Source organism: Mobula birostris, chromosome 11 (assembly GCF_030028105.1).
Source record: "Mobula birostris isolate sMobBir1 chromosome 11, sMobBir1.hap1, whole genome shotgun sequence".
Taxonomy (NCBI): Eukaryota; Metazoa; Chordata; class Chondrichthyes; order Myliobatiformes; family Myliobatidae; genus Mobula; species Mobula birostris.
The window spans coordinates 71,353,845-71,374,295 of record NC_092380.1 but is presented as its reverse complement, the minus strand read 5'-3'; the positions used below and the strand labels follow the sequence as shown (position 1 = coordinate 71,374,295).

At 41.4% G+C, this 20,451-nt stretch overlaps 1 protein-coding gene across 19 annotated transcripts in view; it reads right to left on the bottom strand.

The window, feature by feature from the left end:
• Positions 1-20,451, bottom strand: part of plekha7b (pleckstrin homology domain containing, family A member 7b) — a 424,118-nt gene that overhangs the window by 247,311 nt on the left and 156,356 nt on the right. The window contains exon 1 of one of the 19 annotated variants that reach the window (XM_072272496.1): positions 12,485-12,627. The exons of 17 other annotated variants lie outside the window; for them this stretch is intronic. The gene's annotated coding sequence lies outside the window, so the exon portion shown is untranslated. Of the gene's footprint in view, positions 1-12,125; positions 12,425-12,484; positions 12,628-20,451 lie in introns of those variants that run through there. One more of the 19 variants, XM_072272497.1, reaches the window with a different exon arrangement.

The window sequence follows — 20,451 nt, the reverse complement described above, 5'->3', positions numbered from 1 at the left end:
CTTTCATTTGTTTGAACATTCAGAAAATCTCACCACTCGTCAAATTCCACACCTTTCCTTAAGATCCAGAGTCTGTAAACTGAACTGACAAATTTCCTCATATACTGTCTTCCAACCCAAACTTCACTCCAGTATTTTCAGCAAAATAAGTTGTTTAGCTTGAAGCCACCTTCAAATCAGATTCTTAAATAGCAAGCACTCAATGTATTTCACAAGTTTACACAATTGGAATCCCTACACCAAGTTCTGAAAATAGAATGCTTTTTTTTCCCCCCATTTGGTTCACAGCTTTGCAACTACATCATCTAAACCCACCATGACCAATCTAGATCTAATGAAGGATAATTTTACAAGTATCCTAAATCTGATGAGTTCATCATCACTGACTTCAGTGCATGGCCAGACATTAAAAAAAATGTCCTCATAATGCAAAGTGAACAGATACCCTTAGCTGTTAGATGAATTGAATGCAACCTCATGATGTTGTTCTGCTCATTAACCACAAGATAGCCTGGAGCTCCCAACAGAGATCTATTGCACTTTTATCCATTGATTAATGTCACCATTTGAGTCAGATGGAAGCCATGAGACAAGCACATTCGGTGAAACCTTCCTGAGAACAGAATTTAATAGAAGAGTATGATAGCCTACCATAGAGAGAATAATTCAACACCAATATAAATCTCACAACTGAGCAAAAGCATAAATAAAACTTAGTTCTCCTAAATGGCTTGATACTCTGAGAAATATCTACAAGTCAATGATGTTAGAAAATCTCCAATCTGCAGCATTAGTATTACTATAGAATCCTCTGATGTCATTAAGATGGGAGAAGATTTGCAAATGTGAACACTTCAACAGCATTTTCAATTGAAACTATGGAGGCAGCATTTAATCAGCCACAAGTTGGTATTAATAGTCCAGTCAATGATCCAACATATGAAAGCACTTGTTAACATCAAAAAACACAGTAAAGGGAAGTTCTTCCACATGAGCTCAGAGGTAAAGATGAAGTGATAAAGTTTCAGAGGGTGAAATTTTGTTATTTTTCATTTAAGATTTGGAATACTTCATACGTAATCTGTGTTCACAATACCAAAGTGTCTCTCAATACAAGATCCCCACAACAACTTTCAATTCCCTGGCCCTAACCACCTCATTTTCAACATCTTCAGCCTCAAACATTTCAATCCCGCCCCCCCCCGCCCATCGAGAAGGCCTTCAAGCTCTCCGCCTCTTTGCTGACAACAGACCCAATGAGTTTCCCTCCACCATCTTGCGTAACTGGTCCTCACACTCAATTTAGCTCCCAGCTCCTCCCACTTTCTCCAAACCCAAGATGCAGCCATAGGCACCCACATGGACCCCAGCCATTCCTACCTTTTCATTGATGACGGCATTGCTGCTGCCTCATGTACCTATGCTAAGCTCGTCGATTTCATCAAATTTGCCTCCTGCATCCTCCCTCCCCTTAAGTTCATTTGGTCCTTTTCTGACACCTTGCTCCATTTTCACGACTTCTATCTCCATCTCTGGGAACATACTACCAGTATCTTTTATAAACCTACCAACTCCCATAGTTATCTTGACTATACCTCTTCTCATGCTGTCTCCTGTAAAAATAATAATCCCTTTTCTCAGTGCATTTGCATCCACCATATCTGTTCCCAGGATGATGTTTTCCTTTCTGGGACATTACATATGTCCTCCTCCTTCAAAGAATGGTGTTTCCCTTCCTCCACCAATGCTACTGCACTCACACACATCTCCTCCATTTCCTGAATATCCGCTCTCACCCCATCTTCCTGTTGCCTTGGCACGGATATAGTTCCTCTCGTCCTCACCACCCTATTAGCCTCTGCATCCAACACATCATTCTCTGTAACTTCCACCATCTTCAGAAGAATGAGGAGTGACCTAATTGAAACCTATCGAATGGTGAAAGGCCTTGATAGAGTGGATGTAGAGAACTACGGTGGGAGAGTCTAAGACCAGCGGACACAGCCTCAGAAGAACAGAGGTGAGGAGAAATTTCCTGATTAAGGAGCTTGGCCTGAAACAATGACTGTTTACTCTTTTCCATAGATGCTGCCTGGCCTGCTGAGTTCCTCCAGCATTTGGTATGTGTTGCTTTAGAGGCTGACCTTACACATTAAGGATAAATTTTAGCCCTCAATAAGCTTGAACCCAGTAAGGCCTTGCCAGTGACTGGTATCAAATATGCAAAATGAACTTGTATTGTAATTACCTAGAAGATGGATTCAGATTCCTACTAAGAACAAGTAAAAACTCTGAAATCAATCTTTCAAATTATGAATTTTGAAAGAAGTTGATCCAGTTGAAACATTCTTTGATGTGACTGCAGACCAAGTGCAGGTAATTGAGATGAGTTTAGTATAAACATCCTATTCGTGTGCAATTTTTTGTGGTCCACACGGACAGAGTGGGTTCTGTTTCTGTGGTTTATGACTTGACACAAAAATGAATCATGGTACAAAGCAAATGAAATAAAGGGTCAAGTGGAAAACCGAAAGCTTTGGAATACAAGTAATTGGAAAAGGACAACCCTATGCATTTTAAACTGACTCAATAACAACATCAAGCTGTACAATCTGCTGATAAAAAGAGATTCTGGAGCACAGTGTGAAGCCCAGTCCTGATGAGAACATAAACCATGATCGATTTTTATCACCTGGTTTGTTACAATACAAATTCCAGGCAATTTCGGCCTTCATTCTAATTGGATTGATTATTATTATAGCATGTCCCCACACTATTTGCTTAACTTTCGCCCAACATGCCATCTCAAGATTACCTATGTGGAAAATTATATTCATTTAATTAGCATTAAAGTAGTATTCAGCTGTAACCTCCAGAGCTATTTTGCAGAGGCTAAACATTAGTTCTCAGACATTCTCACACCAAACATGAGGCTATAAATTCACATCAGGGGAATTGTCCTTCACAACGTCTAGCCTTGCAGTCTCCTAGCAATGAACAGCCCACTTCTACCTCCTGCCTAAATCCACAAGCAGAATGGTTCTTACAGACCCTTTGTTTCAGTGTGCTCCCATCCACAGAATTTATTTCTTAATATTCTGACTTGATCCCTTCCCCTGTTCCAGTCCCTTCCCATCTTTGATGCCATCCATCACTCTGACAGCTTCTCATCCCTCTGGTCCCAAAAGGGTCATCTTTGCCGTGGATGCATAATCCTTCTACTTTGTCATCACATTGAATAATTTCACCTTCATTCACTCACTCCTGCAGACCAAAGGAAACTATCAAGACCCCAAGTTACACCAGAGTTAGCGTGTGATATGTGGAATACTTTTTAGTTAAGTCCAACTCAGATCCCTCCTGCAAATCCTTTATAGTTACATTAACAACAGCATTGCTGTGGCTACCTGCTTCCTGCAGGGCTTGAAAATGTTATTATTTTTGACTCTTCCTTTCCCTTATCACTCGGTCCTATCTCAGGAGATGGCTAGCAAGCAATGTTTATTATAAAGCTCTATCTACCACAGATATATTTGATTCCACAATGCCATAAAAAAAAGACTCCATAGCACTCCCCCAGTTCCGTGCATTTACACCAATGGCAAGACTTACCACAGGGGTGCTTCTAAGATATGCTACTCCTTCCTGAACTGTGGCTTTCCCACTACCACAGTTGAGAGCCCTTGACTTTATCTCATCTATCTCCTATGCCTCTGCACACTATCCATCTCCACCAAGACTGGGTGAAAATCAAGTTTCCTTGTCTCGCATCTTTCACCCTATCAGCCTCCACATTCAACAAATCATAGAACAGAGAACATTACACCATAATGCAGGTCTTTGGCCCAGGATGTTGTGATGATCTTTTTACCCACTCCAGATCAATCTAATCATTGCCTCCTACGTTGCCTTCCATTTTTCTATCAACCACCTGTCTATCCAAGTTCCCTAAATGCCCCTAATGTATCCACCTGTACCAACACCCTTTACAGGGTGTTCCATGCACTCACCATTTTGAGTAAAAACAGTTACCGCTGACATCCCCCCTTAGAATATCCTCCATTCACCATAAAATTATGTCCTCTTTTGTTAGCTGTTTCCACCCTGGGGAAAAGTCTCTGGCTATCCACTCAATCTATGCCTCTTATCATCTTGTATACCTCTGTCAAGTCACCTCTCACCCCACTTCACTCCAGAGCAAAAAAGCTCTCTAATTTGCACAACCTATCCCTCATAAGACATGCACTCTGATCCAGGCAGCATCCAGGTGAATCTCCTATGCACCCAATTCTAAGCTTCCACTATAATGCAGCAGCCAGAGATGAACACAACATTCCAAGTGTGGTCTAAACAGTAATTATGGTCTAAACAGGAATTAACAGATTTGCAACATTACTTCAAGGATCTTGTACTCAGTCCTCGAACTAATGAAGGCCAACACACCATACAACTCCTTAACAAACCCATCATCTTGAGTGGAAGATCCCCGTTCCTCCACAATGCTAAGAATCCTATCATTAACCCTGTATTCTGCCTTCAAATCAGACTCTTCAAATTTTCTGGGTCAAACTACATCCACCAATTCTCAGCCCACCTCTGCACTCTATCAATGTCCTGTTGTAACCCATGACAACCTTCTACATTATCCACATCTCTACCACCCTTCATGTCATCTGCAAACTTACTAATGCACCCCTCCACTGCCTCATGCAAGTTATTTATAAAAATCACAAAGTTCAGGAGTCCTAGTTGGGAGGTAGGTCAAGAATGTTCAGTCACTTGTCATTCAGGGTGAGGTAGTAAATTGGATTCGACATTGGTTTTGCAGGAGAAGCCAGTGAGTGATAGTAGATGGTTGCCTCTCTGACTGGAGGCCTGTGACTAGTGGTGTGCTGCAGGGATTGGTGCTGGGTCTGTTGTTCATAGTCATCTGCGTTAATGACCTGCATGATGAACATTGTAAACTGGATCAGCAAATTTGATGGTTGGAAGTGTTGTGGCCAGAAAGGATGGCTATCCTCGGAAGGAAGGAAGGAGGGCTTGCAGTGGGATCTGAACCATCTGGACAAATGGGCTGAAAAATGACTGATGCAATTTAATGCAGACAAGTGTTAGGTGTTGCACTTTGGGTCAACAAACCAGGGTAAGATTTACACAGTGAATGGCAGGGCACAGAGGAGTGCAGAACAGAGGGATCTAGGAATGCAGATCCATAGATCCTTGGAAGTCATGTCACAGGAATAAAGAGAGCTTTTGACACACTGGCCTTCGTAAATAAATGCACTGAGTGCAGGAGCTGGGATGTTATGTTTAAGTTGTAATTTGAAGGTTGGTGAGGCCCAAATTGAAGTATTGTGTGTAATTCTGGTCACCTAACTACAGGAAGGACATCAGTAAAATTGAAAAATTACAGAGAAAATCTACAAGGATGTTGCAGGGACTTAAGGTCCCGAGTTAAGGGGAAAGATTGAATAGATTAGGACTTTATTCCCTGGAGCAGAGGAGACCGAGGGCAATTTGATTGAGGCATATGTAATTATGAGAGGAATAGTTAGGGTTAATGGAAGCAGGTTTTTTCCACTGAGATTGGGAAAGTCTAGAACTAGAAGTCATAGGTCAAGGGTGAAAGGTTGACAATATTTAAGTTCACTCAGCGGGAGGTGAGAGCATGGAACAAGTTGACAGTGGAAGTGGTGGATTTGGGTTTGATTTCAACACTTAAGAAAAGTTTGAATACGTACATAGATGGGAGGGCTATGGAGGGCTATAGTCTAGGTGCAGGTCCACAGGACTAGAAAGAATAATAGTTTGACATGGACCAGATGGGCCAAAGTGCCTGTTTCTATGCTATAATACTATGACCATCTACAATCATCTTCTGCCTTCTATGGACAAGCCAACACAGTTTCCACGCGGCCAAGTTTCCCTGGATCCTGATTCTCTGAATGAGCCAACCACGGGGAGCTTTATCAAATACCTTACTAAAATCCATATGCACCACATCCACTGCTCTATCTTCATCAATGCACTTTGTACATCCTCAAATAATTCAATCAGGCTCAGGAAGAATGACCTGCCCCTCACAAAGCCATACTGACTGTCCCCAATCAGATTATACTTCTCCAAATACTCAAGTCCCATCTCTAATAATCTTCTCCAATGATTTACCCTTCACAGAAGCAAGGCTCACTGCTCTATAATTCCCAGGGTTATCCCTACTCCCTTTCTTGAACAGAGGAAAAGCATTAGCCTCCAGTCATCTGGTAATACTCCTATGGCCAGAAAGATGCAAAGATATTTCCCAAAGGTGCAGCAATCTTTTTCCCTGCTTCCTGTAGTAACATGAGGTATATCCATGCGATTCCAGGGAGTTACCAATCCTAACATTTTTTTTCAAATGTTGCAGCACATCCTCTTTCGTAATGTGGACATGTTCAGGCATATCAGCCTGATTTAGGCTGTCCTCACAAACCTCAAGGCTCCTCTCACTGATGAATACTGAAGCAAAATATTCATAAAGGACCTCCTCTACTTCTTCCAACTCCAAACACTTCAGCGAAAGAAGAGGAAATCAATCCTCCCCTCATTCCAGTCATGCTCCTGTTTTTTCACATATGTAAAGAACGCTTTGTGTTTTCCTTAATCGAGATCACCAAGGTCTTCTCATGCCCCTTTCCAGCTCTCCTAAATCCATTCTTCAAGATCCTTCCTAGCTCCCTTGTAACTCTCTAGAGTCCTAAATCTTAAATAAGCTTCTTTCCCCCTCTTCACTAGATGTTTCACTTCTCTTGTCGACCATGGTTTCTTCACACTACCATCCTTTCCTTGCATCAATGCGACAAACCTTTCCTGAATCCCATGCAAGTGCTCCTTATACAACCTGCACATTTCTGTTGTGCATTTCCCCAAGTACATCCATTCCCAATTTATGCCCCTAAATTCCTGCCTAATATCATAATTCACCCTTCCATTAAATACTTTCGCATTATCTTTTGAAATTTCTGAAAACTTTGATAAGAACCTAACAAAGATACTTTCCGTTCCACTTCCATCATTTTGAAGGAACAGCTGTCTTGTGAGTCCTTGATCCACACTTCCATCCCCCACCCATCATGCACCATTTTACAATGCCACATACGACCTTCTAATCAAATTTTTCCAACATTCAGGAATCCAAAAATGTCCCTCTAATTGAAGTAGCAATTTATTTCTACTTGTTGAAATCTATGGCAATGCATTTGGTGTTCACAATGTGGTCTTTAGAGAAAAATAGAAAACATTGAAAACCAACAGCACAATACAAGCCCTTCAGCCCACAAAACTGTGCCAAACATGTCCTCACCTTAGAAGTTACCTAGGGTTACCCATAGCCCTCTATTTTTCTGAGCTCCATGTACCTGTCCAGGAGTCTCTTAAAAAACACTATTGTATCCACCTCTACCACCGTCACGGGCAGCCCATTCCACGCACTCACCTCTCTCTGCATAAAAAAGTTACCCCTGACATCTCCTTTGTACCTACTTCCAAATACCTTAAACCTGTGCCCTCCCGTGCTAGCCATTTCAGTCCCAGGAAAAAGCCTCTGGCTATCCACACGATCAATGCCCCTCGTCATCTTAGACACTTCTATCTGGTCACCTCTCATCCTCCGTCATTCCAAGGAGAAAAGGCTGAGTTCACACAACCTATTCTCATAAGGCAGGCTCCCCATTTCAGGCAACGTCCTTGTATATCCCCTCTGCACCCTTTCTATCGTATCTACATCCTTCCTGTAGTGAGGCAACCAGAACTGAGCACAGTACTCCAAATGGGTCTGACCAGGGTCCTATATAGCTGCAACATTACCTCTCGGCTCCTAAACCCAAACCCACGATTGATGAAGGCCAATACACTGTATGCCTTCTTAACCACAGAGTCAACCTGTGTAGCAGCTTTGAGTGTTCTATGGACTCAGACCCCAAGATCCCTCTGATCCTCCACACTGCCAAGAGTCTTATCATTAATGCTATATTCTGCCATCATATTTAACTTACCAAAATGAACCACTTCACACTTCTCTGGGTTGAACCCCATCTGCCACTTCTCAGCCCAGTTTTGCAACCCATCTATTTCCCGCTGTAACCTCTGACAGCCCTCCACACTATCCACAACACCCCCAACCTTTCTGTCATCAGCAAATTTACTAACCCATCCCTCCACTTCCTCATCCAGGTCACTTATAAAAATCACAAAAGGTAGGGGTCCCAGAACAGATCCCTGAGGCACACCACTAGTCACTGACCTCCGTGCAGAATATGACCCATCTACAACCACTCTTTGCCTTCTGTGGGCAAACCAGTTCTGGATCCACAAAGCAATGTCCCTTGGATCCCATGCCTCCATACTTTCTCAATAAGCCTTGTATGGGGTACCTTATCTTGCTGAGATCCATATACACTACATTTACTGCTCTACCTGCATCAATGTGTTTAGTTATCTGTAATGTTCTTCTTGCCACAGAAACCTCTTGCTTTTAACTAGGGTTCCATATGAAAAAGCATCAAGTAAATGAAGCTCTACACTATAGTCTATAGGGTCATAGGGGATTCATATGATACTCGGACCCCAGCATGATTCACTTCCTAAATACAAGGGTATAAATTGGAACTACCAATAAGACATTAAAGGTACATTTTTGAAGATTTAAACCATTATACTCAATGAATTATTTCAGCACCTTTCTTACTAAGATGAATTTTTAAAAAGTATGAACTCTTAGTTCCAACTTATTTCATAATTTTGTTATTTACATTTAGGCTATATTGGAGCATTCATTGAACTTTGATGCCTGAAAAATATTAGCAGTATTCATTCAAAAGAATCTTGAAAACCCATCAACATAAAGAAGGTTCAGTGGTTCAGACGTCATGACTCTATGGAATTTTTATGCTTCATGATCTCAGAATGCTCTTTTCAGACTTTCTTTTTAATTCTCATAGTTTATGGCAGCAAACCAGAGCATAATGCTAAATAAAAATTACCTTTATAAGCTTACCAATAGAAGCACATAAATATGGGGCCATTAAGAAAAAAGGACCACAAAAAACATCAGAGATGCAACAAAGTAAAATGCAATATAAATTTATAATAATGAATTGACATCCTTCATGCCATTTCCCGAATACTTGTCCTTCATGAAATTTCAAGTAAAATTCTAAAATTGCTTAGAAAGTACAAAATGCCAGATTTGGCCAGGGGAAAAAAGTGTATATATGTCACTTGGCAAGTACGAAATGCTGAGGCACATAGATGTCATATTTCATCTTAGGCCATAACATCTACTTTCTTCTTGAGTGAAACTGCAAGGAGAAATAGTAAGTGTGCATTCAAAGGAAGCATATTCACCCGCTGGCTTTGGATTTCCAAATACCCCAGTCGATGCTTCCTCAGGAGGATCTTTAGTCCGGGCAATACAAGATGGAGAAAATCTGCATCTCTCTTGATGTTGTAAGCAAACAGATTCAGGGACAGTTTTGCAGAATATCTGTGCGGCTACAGTGACGCCCACCGCAAGACTGAGGAACAACTTTTCACCTTGTGTCTTGATATATTGCAGCCTTCAGTGCTCTATATTGAGTAAGCCCATTTCAGGGTTACTTGCTCTATTAGAACTGGCCATTCTATGGTCATGACTTTTACTTAGCGCAGGCCAACCTGCTGCGTACATCCTGTTCATTGCAACTTTAATGTTCCTCGAACTGCCTTCAACAGAAAGCTTCTGTTTCAAGTTTTCCATAACTGTAACCATCAGATGGATAACCTTACAATTTATCCCCATAGCATTTCCTGCCTCACCCCCATCAAGGATCCTTCCAGTAACCTACACATCTCTCAACCAACTTCTTCAGAAGTTAGAAAATATATTAAAGTTCCAATGAAGGGGTCTTGACCTGAAATATCAAGTGTTGAAAATGGAATAGGCAACACCTAGTTTCATTTCACATTTCCAGCATCTGCAACTTTTGAAGAGAAATTAATAATTTTGGGGTGAACTAAATGCATCCTACATCAATAATTTCCTAAACACGATAAATCCTTCTGAAATGAATAAAGATTTAATGCCACTAAACATTCCACGTGTTATCCTGATGCACTGCATTTCACCACACTGAGCAAAGAAATTCATTTTTGCCTCTAGACTTCCCACCACTAAGCAGTCATTACTTTTCATTCTTTCACTCTGTTAAATTTCACAAAGTCAGTTTCCAGTCAAGACCACAACTGGATGAATACATAGCATCTCAAAAACACTAAAATAGCAGACCATCAGGATAGAAGCAAACTGATTTGGCTTAAGAAACTGGCAATTCTTTGTCATAATTGACAAATTATGTACCCCTACAATTGTTGGTGAATTAATTAAGTCCATTTGTCTCACCATATGATTAAGTCATAAAGAATCTACCTTATCCTACATAAATGAGATCCTAAGCTCTCTGGCCATGGAAATTTGAGACAACAGTGATGTTTATGGCATATTGAAGGCTGACATCTTTAGAGGAATTAGTCTAAAAATGTCACTTGGAGATGCGGAAAGCCTCAAATCACCATAAAAAGAATTGACAAAGATACAGAAATTGGTTTGTGGGTAGAACTAAAATATGACCCGTTCTATTGATAACAGTGTGTATTTTAGGGATCACCTACACTTCTGATACAGATGCAAGTACTAGAATAACAAAGATAGTTGTTGACAATCACCCACAAGTATTTTTGCATTTTTACAGCTCTAACAACCCAAAGTAACATTCCCTGCCTAGAGGGAACACATTTATCACAGTGTTTTATCTTAGTGAGAGAGCACTATTGTAAAGTTGAATACAGTAAAGGATGAAAAGTTATTGAATGGTTTATTGTATATATTTTTGAATAAAGTATATTTTGAAATAAAAAAAACTAATTAAAAGAATACCGACATAAATGGCCAGTAAATCCAGTCTGTGGACAGCAGAATGATGCAGCATTCAATACTTCTGGCTCAAAGATCCACAGACCAGAGTTAACTTGCAATGTAGAATTTTTTTATATTTGCTCTGTAACCGTTTGGTTTCCTTGTGATCCAGCTTACTCCCACATGACTAAATTTTCAGCAGGTTAGTTGGTTAGCTTAAATTATCCCTTATATAGAGATTAATGGCTAAAGCAATCCAAGAATGGGATTGCTACCCTGGGAGCTGACATTAACCTGATGGGCTGAATGGCCCCTTCTGATGATTTTGTTTGGTCATAGGAGTTCAACAATAAGCCTGCCAACATAAGCTTCCAGGTCTGAAAACTACAATGAAAGACACAAAACAAATGAAACTAGCAAAAACAGCAAAAAAAACTAAATGCTGAAAGAACTCGTGGGTTGAAGACTAACAAATGGACTGGATGAGCTGGAGGAATGGGTGGAAGCTCTCATAGAATATAAAGAACGCTGTTGATCCGTTGGATCGAATGGTCTACATCCATTAACCTCTACAATGAGTCAATTTACCCAAGTAAAGAGTATCAATTTTAAAAAGTAAAAAAAAATTGTGAATTTTTTTTATCACTTGATGCAGTCTTATAGCAAGAAATCAGTTTGAGTTAGAAATAATCAAGTGTCCTTTAAATCTTTTGTTTAAGTATGCAGAACAGTTTAGAGAGCTGAAATTAGGAACGGCAGAAACACTGCTGTGGTTTAGACTTCAGCGCCCAGTAAAGGACACAATAAGCATTCCACCCACAGCACTTTAAGAGAATGCAGCAGAGCTTTAATAATGCATTGTCGGTCAATCACAACAGCTACACTTATTTAACAGTGACACAAAAGGGCAGCTTCAAACACACATATTCCACGGCATATACTTAGTCTAAATAACGTGTTTAAATAGGCTAACGATGTAAACTTTCTCCAAATACAAGTCTGAGAAATTACAACAGCCGGAAAAATTCAAAATTCGCCAGACATTTTCACCATTTACTGCCTTACATTTATTTTTTAAAGTGTATTGACTGCATGAAACGAACTCAGAATTCATGCATATTATTCTCCAGCTCAACATTACATTTTTACAACAGCCTTATATTTCCTTGCCGTGTGATTTAGGATAGAGACTCACATGGCAATTCGATGATCTCGATCTCAGATTTATTCCACCGCAGCGACCGAATGTAACACTCACGTTTCCGTAACTACAATGGATCTTGTAGGCTCGGCTTGCTTACGGTTCAGCCTGCAGGTGATTTAAGAGACCTGCAATTCTCATGAGAAAAAGTCGCTCGGCACTCGTCGCATGCACACACTCCTTCACAGTGGAAATGTTGTGAAAGCAAGCAGAGCTAGTTACTGCAACCAAGCCCAGAACTGGAATTTAAATCTTTTCAGTAGCACGTTACGATTACAAAAGCAACACAGATTCACAAAACCTTGATAAACAGACGGCTATTTAGAAAATTAGTTGAATACAAGGAATCCTACCCTGCAAACTAAGAAAACCGAGAGATCGCTAAGCAACAAAGAACACGGACGAAATCCTGTCACTCCGAGCTGAAGTTGTAGAAACCACCCTCCACCGAAAAACACTTTGCTTTGAAACTACCAATTCGTTCCCGCATGAAATTTCGTTACGCAATCTTACTCCCACAAGGTGCACTTCCTTCTAGGTCATCAGACATAAATAGTATCAGTTCTGCAGAACACGCCTCTCCCCGTAATTTCTATTAACCACTGGATTAACCTAAAGGAACTTTTAACAAAAGCTGGAGAACGTCCTACACATCAATACGCGCCTTTGATGCATGGCACAAAATTTTAAAAAACAACTACACATGTCAGTTTTGTACAAATATGAAAAACTGGTCTGACATATGCTTATTAACAGCGTAACCTTCAAACATTCATTGAACAATCATCTATTTCTTTCAAATACTAGTCACGATACACATAGAAAAACATCATTTAAATGAAGAGGAGGTCTCCAAATACAAGTATGACTTTAATTATTAAAGGAAAGCGCAACATAAATTGATTCACACACTATGCTGATTTCGCCCATAATGAAATGAAGGTTTTATGCTGGCAGTATAAAGTCGCAAAGTCAGTCATGTTCCTCATCCTGAGCGCTGTTGAGTGAGTTTCTGCTGGTGACTCATCAGGGTTTGGGCACGCTAAGCATCTAAGAGAAAAAGATCGCCACAAAGCTTGGCAGACACAATTTGAACGGACGAAACGCTGGACTCTCCAGGGGGTGAAATCGAGCGCAGTCTGGTTTCACAGTTGTCTGACGCATAGACAGCTTTAGGGGTGAATCTCGAGCAGAAGGCTCAGATCACTTTTACCTGCAGACAGTGGGTGGAGAACGTGACACCAAGAGAGGCTCGAAGGAATGAATGAAAGAACTGGGCACTGTTACAGAGCTCAGATGGTTCAGATGAGAGAGACTTGAACACCTAGAAACAAATATTTAGAAAGTCAGGCAAGTACAGCACAGAAACAGGCCCTTCAGCCCATCTAGTCTGTGTTGAACCATTTAAAATGCCTAACCCCATCGATTTGCACCAGGACCATACCCCTACTGTCCATGTACCTATCCAAACTTTTCAAACTTAGAAATTGAGCTTGCATGCACCACTTGCACTGGAAGCTTGTTCCACACTCTCATGACCCTCTGAGTGAAGAAGTTTCCCTTCATGTTCCCCTGAAACTTTTCACCCTTCAATCCTTAACCCATGACCTCTGGCTACAATTCCACCCTCCCTTTGTTACACTGGGCCATTTGGGAGTGGACCCAAGTGTAGGACACAGACATGGAGGTAACGTTAACAGAAGTGTATTTTACTAATAGTTGCCAGGAAGGCTGGAGAGTGAGGATTAGATGCTTACATGGACGTAAACGTTGGACAACAAACCGGAGGAGCCTGGGCGTGGACTCCGGCTCAAGCTTGGACGCGGAACCTGGGCTCAGTCTTGACTCGGACGCGGAGCCTGGGCTCGGACTTGACTCGGACACGGAGCCTAGACTCGGATTTGGACACGGGACGACAAAAAACAAAGACAGACAATTCATATCTTGGCTTGGAGCAGCGGCAAACGGCCTGCAAAACTCAGCTGGACACAAGACGCAAAACCAAACGACGACAGACAATTCTTATCTTGGCTCGGAGAAGTGACAAATGGCCAGCAGTCCTCAGCTGGACACAAGACGACAAAACCAAACAACGACAGGCAATTCGTATCTTGACACGGGGTAGCACATGAAGCGGCAAACGGCCGGCAATCACTTAGCTAAACACCAAGAGACAGAATTCCCGAAGCAACCCCAGGCACTGAAGCCACTTAGAATCCACCACTCTCGGCAGCCCAGAACATGCATTGCCTCACTGGCTGAGGAGTCCATTTTCAGCAGCCCGGAACGTGCATTGCCGCACAGGCTGCGGTGTGACAGTCCAGCACCGAGTAGATATAAGCTGGAGTTTTTATGCTGCCGGTTTGGATGAGGATCAGATGCCCTAATCAAGGAGCCCGGTAGAACACAGGGAAAAGGAAATTAACTGAAATGAGGAGTCAACTGACCGGACCATGACACCCTTAGTGGAAAACACCTGCTTGCATTTATCCTATCTATACCCCTCATAATTTTGTATAGTTCTATCAAATCTCCCTTCAACCTTCTACATTCCAAGGAATAAAGTTGTAACTTATTCAATCTTTCTGTATAACTCAAGCCCTCTAGTCCCAGCAACATCCTTATAAATTTTCTCTGCACTCTTTTAACCTTATTTATATCTTTCCTGTAGGTAGTTGAACAAAACTGCATGCAGTACTCCAAATTTGGCCTCACCAACATCTTATGAAAAACTTCAACATAACATCCCACCTCCTGTACTCAAACATTAATTTATGAATGCCAATGTGCCAAAAGCTTTCGTTACAACCCTATCTACCTGTGACACCACTTTCAAAGAATTGTGGACCTTTATTCCCAGATCCCTTTCTTCTACAGCACATTTCAGTGCAATACCGTTCACTGCGCAAGACCTACCCTGGTTGGTCCTACAAAAATGCAACACCTCGCATTTGTCTGCATTAAGTTCCATCTGCCACCTTCAGCCCATTTTTCCAGCTGGTCCAGACCCCGCTGCAAGCTCTGATAGTCTTCCTCGCTGTCCACTACACCCCTAATCTTGGTGTCATCCACAAATTTGCTGATCCAGTTAACATTATCATCCAGGTAATTGATATAGATGACAGACAACAGTCCTAGCACCAATCCCTGCTGCACTCCACCAATCACAGTCCTCCCGCTCAAGACGTAACCATTTACTACCACTCTCTGGCTTCTCTCACCAAGCTAAACTCTAATCCAATTTACTGCCTCATCCTAAAAACTATAAGATTGGTTAGACACGATTATGTTGAGGTACTAGCAAAACTGGGGTGTATGGGGCGTCCAGGGAGGAGTAGCATATCTGGTGGGGGGGCCTGCTGTGCCCTTTTCAGGACAGCTCGTCCACCTTTGGTCCCCACCTGGCGCTCAACTCTCACCTCTGGCTCCAAGTAGTTGTAACACGCGCAGCAGCCATGCCCCAATAAACCATCTCGGCAGATGGGCTAAGCAAGGTGAGAGTAGCCGACGGGTCTTTGACCCACGGTGAGGTAGGGGATCTGCCTATCCCAGCGTGTGAAGTCTGGCCATGGCAGATTGAGCAGAAGAGACTAATCAATGGTCCAACGGTCAAGAAGCAGGCCAGCAGGCGTTGGTGGAGCGCTAAGAGCATGACAAGGCACTTGGACGTCCTGGTCATCCACCGCAAGAGGTGGTGATCTCTTTAAACTCACCCAGCAGAATGCAAAGGCAAACCACTGCTGTAACTTGTCACGAACATGATTTCCCAATATGTCAGAGCGGCGTGGAGGGAAATCGTCTGCCAACTGGAAATTCCAGATGCGACCTACGACGACGACTGGCAGAACTGGATCCCAGAACAAATGTGATGTTAAGAAAGAGGTTAGGATAAGATAATTGGGCAGCTAAGTTTGAAACTTTATGAGATTTATGGAGGCCAATGAATCTACAAATAGCTGCAAATGACAGCAATGCACAGAAATAAACAGAAACATCTGACTGCCCTGCCATCTCTGTGGAACTCATCCGAAACTCTGCTGCTTGTATACCAACACCTATAACTCTCTGTTCAATTACAAACTCAGGGAACCAATGCAAATGCAGCTACACTTTGCACACTGCCTTTTAAGCATCATCTTTAGTATGCTTCTCCCCATCTCGGAAATAATTCAGCATCCAAATTTACAAATCAGGGGCGGCAATCAAAGCAAGCGAAGGGAAGACTTGGAATGGATTCTCTGCACAAACAGCATGGGAAAAATCGCCAAGAGCTTAGGCTTAGATGGACAACGGGGGCCAGGAAGAGTGAATCAAGAGTCAAGCGTTCAAGAGTCAGAAGATTAAGATAATGCCCTAACAATATGGCTCATGGATACCTTGCAAATGTTTTGCAGAAATAGCGTGTATACAGTTTCAGCCATTGTTTAGTCCTGTACAGCATTGTTCACAACAAAATTAATCCTAGTACACTTTAAACATACCTAAATGGTATGAAGTGGGATTTTCTTTATTAACAAGTAGTTATACATTTTCAATATGGTGCCTATTAGCTACAATTGTTTACACTATCTCAAATTATTTGGTATGAGACAGTACAAATACTCCAAATATAATAATCACACCATTTTTTATCCACATTAAATAGTTACTTCATACTTCAAGTGTCATCCTGTCTTCTCAGTCAAATTGTTTTCTGAGATTTACAAACAAATTTTAAAACTCTCAATTACAAACTTCACTTGAAGAAAATTGAAGAGAAAGTTAGGCCAAATGTCAGCCAATCATTAACGGAAAGTTTTCATATGATCATGAAAATAAAAATAAAAATACACACCTCTTAAACTTGGTCAAAATCATGATATCCAAGTTAACAGATTCAGAAATCCTTATTTTCTCAACATCTTACCATTGACTAGATTTCACTCAAAGCTAAAAAGCTTTGTTTGCGAAGATTACAGGGTGTTAACAACTACACAAATAGTCATATCAGAACCCATTTCTCTGCAATTAACAGAAGGTGCATTCTTCGGTCCTCAAGAATTTTGTTTCCCCACACTGCTCTTCAATGAAGCTATAGAAGACCGAAGGAGAAACCAACAAACTCACCATGGCAGACAGGCCTTGCATGACACCCTTCCAAGAAGTAGTGAACACTGCAGATCCTTTCCATCAGCTAATGAATATAGAGATGGTGGCTATTATTCTTTTGTTAGCAATGTCAGCAGCTCTCTAAGAAGCACAGCTTTATTTTTCTTTCATCTTTAATGCCCAGTATGCAACACACTGTGGGAAATATCCCATTTGTAGCTGCTGAACCATGCCTTAGCTTTGAAATTAAACTGATATTTATTAAAGTCATGAAATCAGTTTTAACTGTATACGACACAAAAACAGTAGCCCCTAGTATTAGGCAAATAAGATACTTTTGCTTTTGAAAACCTATCCTTTCACAAATTTCAGTGGATGGCATGTCGCAATACTATAGCACCATTTAAGCCAGGCAAAATTACTTCCAACTCTCAATATGACAGACAAAAATTTGCCACTTTTGGCTCAAGTACAAATGACATCTCTACTAATTAGACAAAATATATGACACATCTGGGATCCCCACCACAGAAGCCAGTCTTCTGACAATTCAATTCATTCCACATGAAATCACCAAATGACTTGCAGCACTGAATGCATCTTTACTGGAGTACCAAAGACTTGTATTCCTGAACTAACTGAACATCTAGCCAAGTTATTCCAATCTAGTTACACTACTGAATCAACCTGGTCATGTGGAAAATTGCCCGAGGATTTCTCATTCACAACAAAGACGACAAATACAATCGGACTTATTACTGCTCAATCAGTCGCAGAGCTATGAAAGTCCCGTCCAGTGCTCCAAAGTTGCACTGACTCACCAATAACCCACCCAGCAATGCCCAATTTGGGGTGTTCCTGTGATTATCTGGCTCTTCCTCACCTTGGAATGAAAATGGGACAAGGAACTGAATTCCAGAGATGAAGTGAGACCCACTGAACTCGACAACAAGGTAGCATTTGATAAAGTGAGGCACCAAGTTAGCCCTGTAAAATTGAAAGGAAAATTCAAGGTTGTGTCTCCAGTGCTGGGGGTCATAGCTTGCACAAAAGAACCTAGTTGTCGTCTGTTATGAATTGCCCGATCCCAGGATATCACTTTAGGCATTCCTCAGGATAGCATCCTGAACCCTGGCATCTTCACCTGCTTCAATAAATTTCACTTCTGACCTTATAATGAGATAACATACTGCTGAATAATGTACAATACCCTGTATTCAAATTTATTTGCAGCTCAACAGAAAATAGTGTTAGCTGTGCGCAGACAGAATTAAATAAAACCTCTGGCTTGACCTATAGAACCAGGCAATGATCGTCAACAAAATACAACTAACCATCCTCCGCATGCAGTAGCATTATGATTACCATGAACTCCATTAACATCCCAAGGGCTACCTCTGACCTGAAATTTGAGGTCATTAGCAACAACATTACATTAGCAGCAGGAGATCAGAGAACATGCTTCAGCAACATCCACCAACATTCTAACCATTTTCCACCAGCACAAATTAGGAGTAGCAAATTGCTCGTTACTAATCTGGATAAGTATAACTCAAGCACAATAATATTCAGGACAAAGCTATCCTCTTGACTGGCATCCTGTCATCACCACTGTGGAACCACGTTTGCTGACTTAGCAGTCCATAGAAAGAACTGTTTCTCATTTCAGATATTGCAGAGGCACATCCCAAACTCACTAACTCTATGAAACATCACAATTTATATGCATCCATCCATATTACAACAGATTGATTTGAAAATACAGTACAGAAATAAATTGTAGAACTAGCCATCACTCATGCCAGCTCCAAACAAATTTGTTCTGGTTCAGAATCATCCAAGTTCAAGTTTAATTGTCATTCAGCCATACATGAATACAGCTGAAAAAGAAAACAGCATTTCTCCAGAGTTAAATTGCAAAACACAGTACCAACAATCATACACAGCACAAGGCTCATAAGATAGCGGTAAAATATATGTAAATTTAAAAATCCTGTAAATTGATGCCGCAGGGGTGTTATTGGCAAGAACAATTCTCAGTAGTCTGCAGATAAATGCACGCAGTCCAACTTGTCATTCCGCTGACTGAACACTGGAGAGCAGCACTGACAAGAGGGGACAGCCTTCAACCAAGCAACCTCTGGCGCCTCCTCTCCTGGATTGCTGCAACAGACAAGACCGCGGCTTGAGGCCAAGTCTTCACTGTGATCGAGGCCACACAGCTCCCCCGTCATCTGTCTCTCCAATAAATAAGGGAAATAGACATAGTATTTTACATTATCAATGTCCAACAGGGTCTTCCAATCTCACGAGAAACATCCAAGACAGTCACTCTGAAAGAGAGAAGGATAAATCCAATCTGCAGTGATATTGACAGTGCTGTCAATTGTACTCTCACTTGACACTTAATTTGTTAATGCCTATTTCAAAACAAGCAGGTTGGCATCAATCAGCACCACTCAGACCCAGGCAAAATGAATGTTGGATTCCGGGGGGGGGGGGGGTTCACCTTTAAACCCAATGCAACTTCTCAGAGAATGACATCAAGGAACCTGAGTAAAATTCACTTCCAGGGAAAGCTCTCCGTTGACTGGAATCACATCTACTACAATGGAAGGTGGCTGTTATTGCTGGAGTGCTTACTGTATATCCCAGCAATTCACTTTCAATCCTGCAGAAAGGTCTCGGTCCAAAAGATCGACTGTTTATTTATTTCGAGCGATGCTGCCTGACCTGCCGATTTCCTCCAGCATTTTGTGTTGCTCTTTGGACTTCCAACATTTGCAGACTTTCTCATGTTTACAATTCTGTGTCTTCAAACACTACCTTCAGATTCCTGGCCTGTTGTTCCTCCATAGGAAGATTAGAAGTGGGGACATTTGCATATTAATGGTTGTGCTCAGATCCATTTGCAGTTCCTCAGAAAAAGTCTACGTACACATGAAGACCTGGGCAACATTTAGGCATTGACTAATAAAGAGCGCATAGGCTTTTGTGTGTGAAGTGGCAGGTAATTATCAACTCTAACAAGTGTTAAACCAGCGGGCATTACCATGGACAAGTTTTGCACCTTCAGCCTTTTTGGGAGTACTATTGACCTGAAACTTAAACTGACCAGCCAGTAAAATGCACAGCTTCTTGAAGGGCAGAATTTTGCTGTCCTGTGGTGAGTGGCTGATAGCTCATAGCTATACTGAAAGGTCTTTCAACAATGTAGAGGACAAGTTAGAGG